Source organism: Pteropus medius, unplaced genomic scaffold (assembly GCF_902729225.1).
Source record: "Pteropus medius unplaced genomic scaffold, Ma_sr-lr_union100, whole genome shotgun sequence".
In the NCBI taxonomy this organism is placed as follows: domain Eukaryota; kingdom Metazoa; phylum Chordata; class Mammalia; order Chiroptera; family Pteropodidae; genus Pteropus; species Pteropus medius.
The window spans coordinates 6,288,883-6,295,990 of record NW_024349222.1 but is presented as its reverse complement, the minus strand read 5'-3'; positions in this window follow the sequence as shown (position 1 = coordinate 6,295,990).

The window sequence follows — 7,108 nt, the reverse complement described above, 5'->3', positions numbered from 1 at the left end:
TGTTCAACTTTGCTACTTTAAAGGGAACAACTCATTTAGAAGTGATCTCCAAATATTAGTATTCCATTTTTTTCTAAAGATAGTTTTATTTAGATTGTTACACATAAAATATGAAAAACATATCTTTTTCTTGTTGAAATTTGGTGGAGGGAATTGTAATGGTGAGAAGCCCAGATGCCATCTACTTAGTTTTCTCCTGATTTGCTTAGACAGTCCTCCAGAAGTCAATGGAACACCATTTGGAAACCACTAATTTAGATTTAAATTTTCCAACTGTTATTTGTAGGTAAAGAAGAAAAGATAGATGTGATCTCCACTGAGTCTTTCTCTATAACATGGGTTTACGATGCCCAGATTAACATGCTGTCTCTTGACATACATTTTGATTGTAGAAGAAAAATACAAGAATTTCCATTCATTATAATGAAGTATTCTAGTAACATGTACACCTTCCTAGGAGTTCAACAATCTCTTATAGAGGAATAGATTTACCCAAGGTGGGAGTAGGTGGGACTTAAATAATCATCCCTCTGTACTAGATATTTGCTTAGCTATAACAACTTTGTGATGTTTAAATCTTTTACCTTTGCATAATTAGTTGTGTCATAATATTTCTATCTTTATTCATTTATTCAACAAATACTTTTTCAAACCTACTATATATCAGAACTAGAGTTAGAGCTTGAAAACAATAAAATAAATAAAAGAACAAAAAAGACAAGTTCTCCAGGCTTTTGGTACTTAGAGAAACTTAATTTACAGTAAAATATTTACAATCATAAAGGAAAAGTACTTTTTGGCAGTGATAGTCATTCTTTATTTTCAAGTTGGCAGAAATTACCAGAAAAAAAAAATGCTGTGATACTTTATCATTGAATTAATGATCTTCATTACTTTAATATATATTTTTTTAACATGTGGTAGTTTCTACTTTGAACTTTTCAGAGACTTGTTGGGGGTAAGAAAATAATTTGTTCAAACAAATGAATATTCTGTATTATTTATTGGTCTCCTCTATCTGTCTCAATACAGGCTAGTGGTCTTAAATACAAAAGGAATATTAGGTTGAATCCAGAGAGCCTATGCATGAGATGTTGCCTGGATACTTCTCAAGAAAAGCAGGACATTTTCTTCACTAGTTATGCTAAGTGAAATTCAGCCTACCCAGTTATGTACTTGAAAACTTTTGATGGGTAAGATGAGCTATTTGTGGAAAGCAATCGTGTTCTTTGTATTGGCAGTAGCACAGATACCATAGTAAATAAATAATTGATATTCAATACTTTATTCACTGGCTAATGGGTTGAAACTTGAAACTATTGGCTATGAAGAGTCTAAGAGGGTACTATTCTAAGAAGCATAGCATAAGGGTCATTAAGTTCTAAAACATTCACTGATACTTCAAAAACCAGATATTATGCAAAAGCATTCTGTACAATTTATTTCCTGAACTTTTGCCAAAGACTGTGATTTTCTTCTAATTCAAACACTATCAGCTTCAGTAAATAACAGTTCACAACTGCTTTCTTAGCCCTCCTTGCATCCAAGTTTTTAGGAGGGCACATGATTCCTCTTACTTTTGGTTCTACATTTTAAGGATTTTGTGATTTGTTGATGACTCAGATGAAACCCCCTTTTAAAGAGATGACTCAGTGGTATTTAAGGAAATTCAGTTATGTTAACTGGAGAAACAATTTTGTTGGCAAGAATATTTTTTCTTTGAAATGTTTTATGACATCAGTTGACAGTATTGCTGTCTTTGACACATTCTTATATCTGTTCTGGTGCTTGTTGGTGCTTTAGGTGGTGCTTGCAAATACAGTAATACTTCATTAGCTCAGACTGGCTGATTCTTGATTTGGGATAATTTTCAAAGGTAATTGGTGGAACTTTACTTGTTATAGTCACCCAAAGAAATAGATTGCTAAGCAAAATAACAGCCTGAATAAGATTTCTGGAGTGATTTTGATTGAGAAATAAAATGTTATGCAGGCATTTCAAACATATTTTAGACTGAAAATCATTATTATGAGATCATTATCTGTACCTTTCCAGTTACTGGTTGTGTGATCTTAATTTCCTTGTCTGTAAAATAGTGATAATCGTATCACTATTTAATGTTTCAACTACTTTATTAATTAAATGGTGGTACTAACTGAGCTTACATCAAGGAATGCGAATAATGGGTTAATACATATAAAGTGCTTAAGCAGTACCTGGCATTTACAATTCTTCCAATGATTTAGCTGTTTTTGAAAATTATTAGTGTGCTCACCACTATTTATTAGTAATATAAAACATTATTTCTGGTTCTTGTTTAACCATCAGAGGAGAAATTTAGAACTCTATTAATTATGATTTGGATCAAATTCATGCATTTAACAGTAGCATAAATATTCTAAAATAGACATTTCACTAGTGCAGACTTTCCTGGATTAATGAAATTTACCTCCATTTTTCTAGTTCTAATGTTAAGAATCTGAATTGCACTCACAACTTGTGCCAAACATTATTATCGCACGATTCTGTTTTATGCTTGATTATTTTTCCAATTTCCTAACTCCTTTGCCTCAGTGTTCTTACCCTTAACTTTGATAATAAAAACTATCTTGAATACTTTATGGGGATGCTTTGGGCAAATTTTGTTTTATTTTAACCAGCATGCACTCCTTCCTTTTCTGGTATCAGCACTTGGTATTTTCCTTTAGGGCTGACATCTTTACTGTGAGATATAGTTGTAATGCCGATTGTCAAAAAAATGTGCCTTACTCATTTATTATTATTATTATTATTTCGTTAGCAAATTTCGAGAAATGAACCCCGGAATTATAAACTTGAGCAGAGATCCAAAAACCCAAACTGATAATTTCTTTCATTACCAGGAAGCATCTAAAAGATACCGGTATTAGTTTCTGTTACCCAATCACTGTCAGTGCTTTTGTTTCTTCCCTTTGTTGACCTAGTTCTTTGGCTTTTCCTTTTTTTGTTTCTGTCATATTTTTGAAAAATATTTCATATATTTCCAAAACTCCTTTTTTTGATTATTTGTCTAAGTTAGCAAGAGTTGGGTTTTGTTGCTTGCAGTTATAATCCCTAACTGGTTACAGTGCCCTCAAACAGACTGCAAATTGGTAAGAAAGCTGTAGTTCCAGTAATTTGTTGAATTTAGTTTATAATGCTGAATTTCTTCTCAAAATGGAAGTGTGAGGGTTCTTTGGTTTTGGAATTTCTTTTTAGTTCTAATACCACAAAAATGGTTTTGGGATAAAATAGAATATTAAAGATGGAAGCCCTCTGAGCAAACTAAAAGTCTTTACATTAATACAGGAGGTATCCTACTAAGTGCATATCAATGACTAAAATATTCTCTTGCACTATCTTAGATCAAGATAGCACAGAGGAAATATGTTTGAGGAAAGGCCTTGAAAGATAGTGAGATCATGCCAACATCAGAGTAAATAGGGAAGATAGATACCTTTTATCCCTGGAGGGGAAAAAAAGCATCAGAAAATATTGATGGTAGCACGTAAAACTTCATTGCTTCTGAGATTTTTTTCTCTTTCTCTAACCTCCAACTTAAGCTGTAAAGGAGTAGTGAGGACACCTGCTCATTAGTTGTCAGTTCAGAGAAAATACAAAAATAGCAAACCATCCCTGAGTTGCCCATAATATTGGCCACCAAACCTTGTTTTTTTGTTTTTGTTTTTTTTACCCTGCTACCCTATTTTATTTCATTTTTTATTATTTTAAACCACTTTATTGAAGTATGATTATCATGTGAAAATTTTGCATATTTAATGTATACAACTCGATGGATTTGAGGATAAATATAAACCCTTGAAACCATCACCATTGTCTAGGCTGAAAATTTATCTATCACTTCCCAAAGTTTCCTCTGGTTTCTTTTATACTTTTACTACTTTTTTTTTTTTTTTGGTAAGAGCACTTAACATAAGATCTACTCTATTAGCAGTTTTTAGGTATACAATGCAGTACTGTTAACTATAGACATGCTACCGTATAGTAGATCTCCAGAGGTCTTTATCTTATATCACTGAAATTTTATATTTTTTAATTATTGCTTTTCCCTTTTCCCCTACCTAAACCCCTGGCAACCACAATTCTACTTTCTGCTTCTATAAGTTTGATTAATTTAGATTCCAAATTTAAGTAAGATCATGCAATATTTGTCTTTCTGTGACTGGCTTATTTCACTTAGTATAATGACCTCCAGGTCCATCCAAGTTGCTGCAAATGGCAGTATTTTCTTCTTTTTAAAGGCTGAATAATATTCCATTGTAGGTATATAATAGCACATTTTCTTTATCCATTTATCTAATGATGCACATTTAGGTTGTTTCATGTCTTAGCTATTGTAAATAGTGCTACAGTGCACATGGGAGTGCAGGTATCTCTTTGAGTTAGTGATTTCAATTCCTTTAGACAAATACCCAGAAGTGTAATTACTAGATCACAATGTAGTTTTGTTTTTAATTTTTTGAGGAATCTCCATACAGTTTTCTAAAATGGCTGTGTCAATTTATATTCCCACTAACGCGTACCAGGGTTCCCTTTCTCCTCCGCTCCAAGATTATTTTTTTAAATAATAGACATCTTAATGTGAGTGAGAGGATATCTCATAGTGGTTTTACTTTACATTTTTCTGATGATTAGTGATATTGAGAACCTTCTCTTGTACCTGTTTGCCATTCGTATGTTGTCTTTGGAAAAACGTCTACTCACATCCTTTGCCCATTTTTTTTATATCAGGATTTTTGTTTTGCTTTGTTTTTGTTTTTGCTGTTGTGTTGTATGAGTTCCTTAAATACTTTGGTTATTAACCCCTTGTTTGATATGTGGTTTGCATATAAATATATCAGTGAATATATAAATATTTTTTACCATTGTGTAGGTTGCCTTTGCATTTTGTTCATGGATTCTTCTGCTGTGCAGAAGCCTTTTAGTTTGATGTCATCCCGCTTGTTCGTTTTGCTCTTGTTGCCTATGATTTTGGTCACATATCCAAAAAAATTACTTCCAAGATCAATGTCAAGGAGCTTTTCTCTTATCTTTCAGGAAATTTATAGTTTCAGGTCCTACATTTGAGCCTTTATTTTGACTTGATTTTCTGAATGGTATAAGGGTCCAGTTTTATTCTTTTGCATGTGGATATCCAGTTTTTCCAGTGCCATTTATTTAAGAAGGTATTCTTTTCTGTAAGAAGTTGCCAAAATTGGTGTTTCTGTGTGGCGATGAGGGCTAAAATTTCTTATTTCACCATTTTGCTGATGTCACTCCTGAACTTGTTAATAAAAGCTTATTTTCTATCTTGGGTTTAACAATAACTCTATCTGTGATGACAGAAGAAATTGTTCCTTTTTAGGAACCAAATTGTTACTTATAATTTTTAAATGAGATTCATTTATATGTTACTAGCTTCTTTCACCATTGTTTCAAAAATAAATTGTTTCAGGAATGGAGATGGAGGCATAAATATGTTTCATATGGGAAGGCATAAATATGTTTCATATGTTCTTTTTCTAAGGTGCATTTAAAAATGCATTATAAATGATGTTAAAAGGAAAGTATCTTCAAAATGGGAGTAGTATTTATTTATTTTCACAAGTGCTGTTATTTATGTATGTCTAATAATCAGTGATATCTTTGGAAATATTCAGCAAATATGGCACAGAAATAGATACATAGAAAGATAAAGATATAGTTATAAAGCTAGAAAACATGGAATGCCTCAATATGAACCCAGCAAACTGCTGAGTTAACACATATTTTAGGGAATGGGAAATTAGAACTTCTATGAAGTAGAACAAAACTTTCAAAAATAGTTACAGCTAATAGAAGTTCTATGTCAATGAATCCTATTGATTTCATTTGAGGTAATATCTTAGAAGTAAAGTCATAGTTTGTAGAACTCATGATATCTTGAATAACATCACGGACTCAGTAGGTATTCGGTCATCTAAGCTGATGATACTGATTCAGCCACATTGGTGTTTAGTCCTGTAACTTATTGTTTGGAAATGATGATACCATCATCCTTCATTTTTACTTTGTTGGGATATGCTAAATTGTTACTAAAACAATATCCATATTATACTGCAATTAGTTTAAAACAGATGCATTTTATTTATGTTTTGTAACCAAAATAACAAGAGGATCTCATTTTTAAGTCAATCTTATCTATAGGTAAGTCCCATAGAACATGGAGGATAAAGTCTTAACAAAGAATCAATATTTTTAAATAAGCATATTCATGTTTGTTTTAAATACTATTTATTAATTATGCATTTTGAGAAGATATTTTTACAAGTTTCTGGAACAAATGGTCTTAGAATATTTCCCAATTTAGAAAGTTTTATCTTGTCCTGTCCTGCCCTACCTGAGTCTGTCCAACACTGGATTGAATTAAGGAAGAGATATTAATTCTGAATGTGCAGCCCTTGAAGCTACCAGCCTAGATATTTCCACAACTGGTTCACTAAGAGGCACCTAAAATGATGGAGCTTGTGTGCAAAAATAATTGCTTCACTTCTAGAAGAATACTCCAAAGTTCACCTAACTAGCTTAATTTTAAGAGAGGCAGAGCAGAAGAGGGCTGTGTGTGCTCTCAGCTCTCCTTCAAGAATGAAGAGAAAAACTCTCTTCATCCCCTCGACAAACCCTTGGAAGGCTTCATGATGCCCTTTATTAATGTTGGTCTTGTATTGTCAGACCAGAGAATTAGAATAACATTGACTAAATCTTTCATATCCTCAAATCATTCATCACTGACCTGCCATTTTCTATAAAAAATAACTGGATGATATTAGAACTATGGAAAGACCAAAATAAAAGTAGATAACAAATCTCAATCAGAATGTTTTTCTGTGCTTGACATCTTATTTAACATAAAGATGGACAGCTAAAGAAAAGAGCTGAAATTTTTGTTTTAGAAACAAGATCAGTACATGTGTATAGAACTGATCAGATCCACATTGTCCAAGAATGATGTAGGGCTAGTAATTAAAAAATTCATCTTATCTTTATAAACTCAAAATCCGATCACAGATTTTGCTCATTATAAAGATATCAGAATGCTTCCAGACCAGAA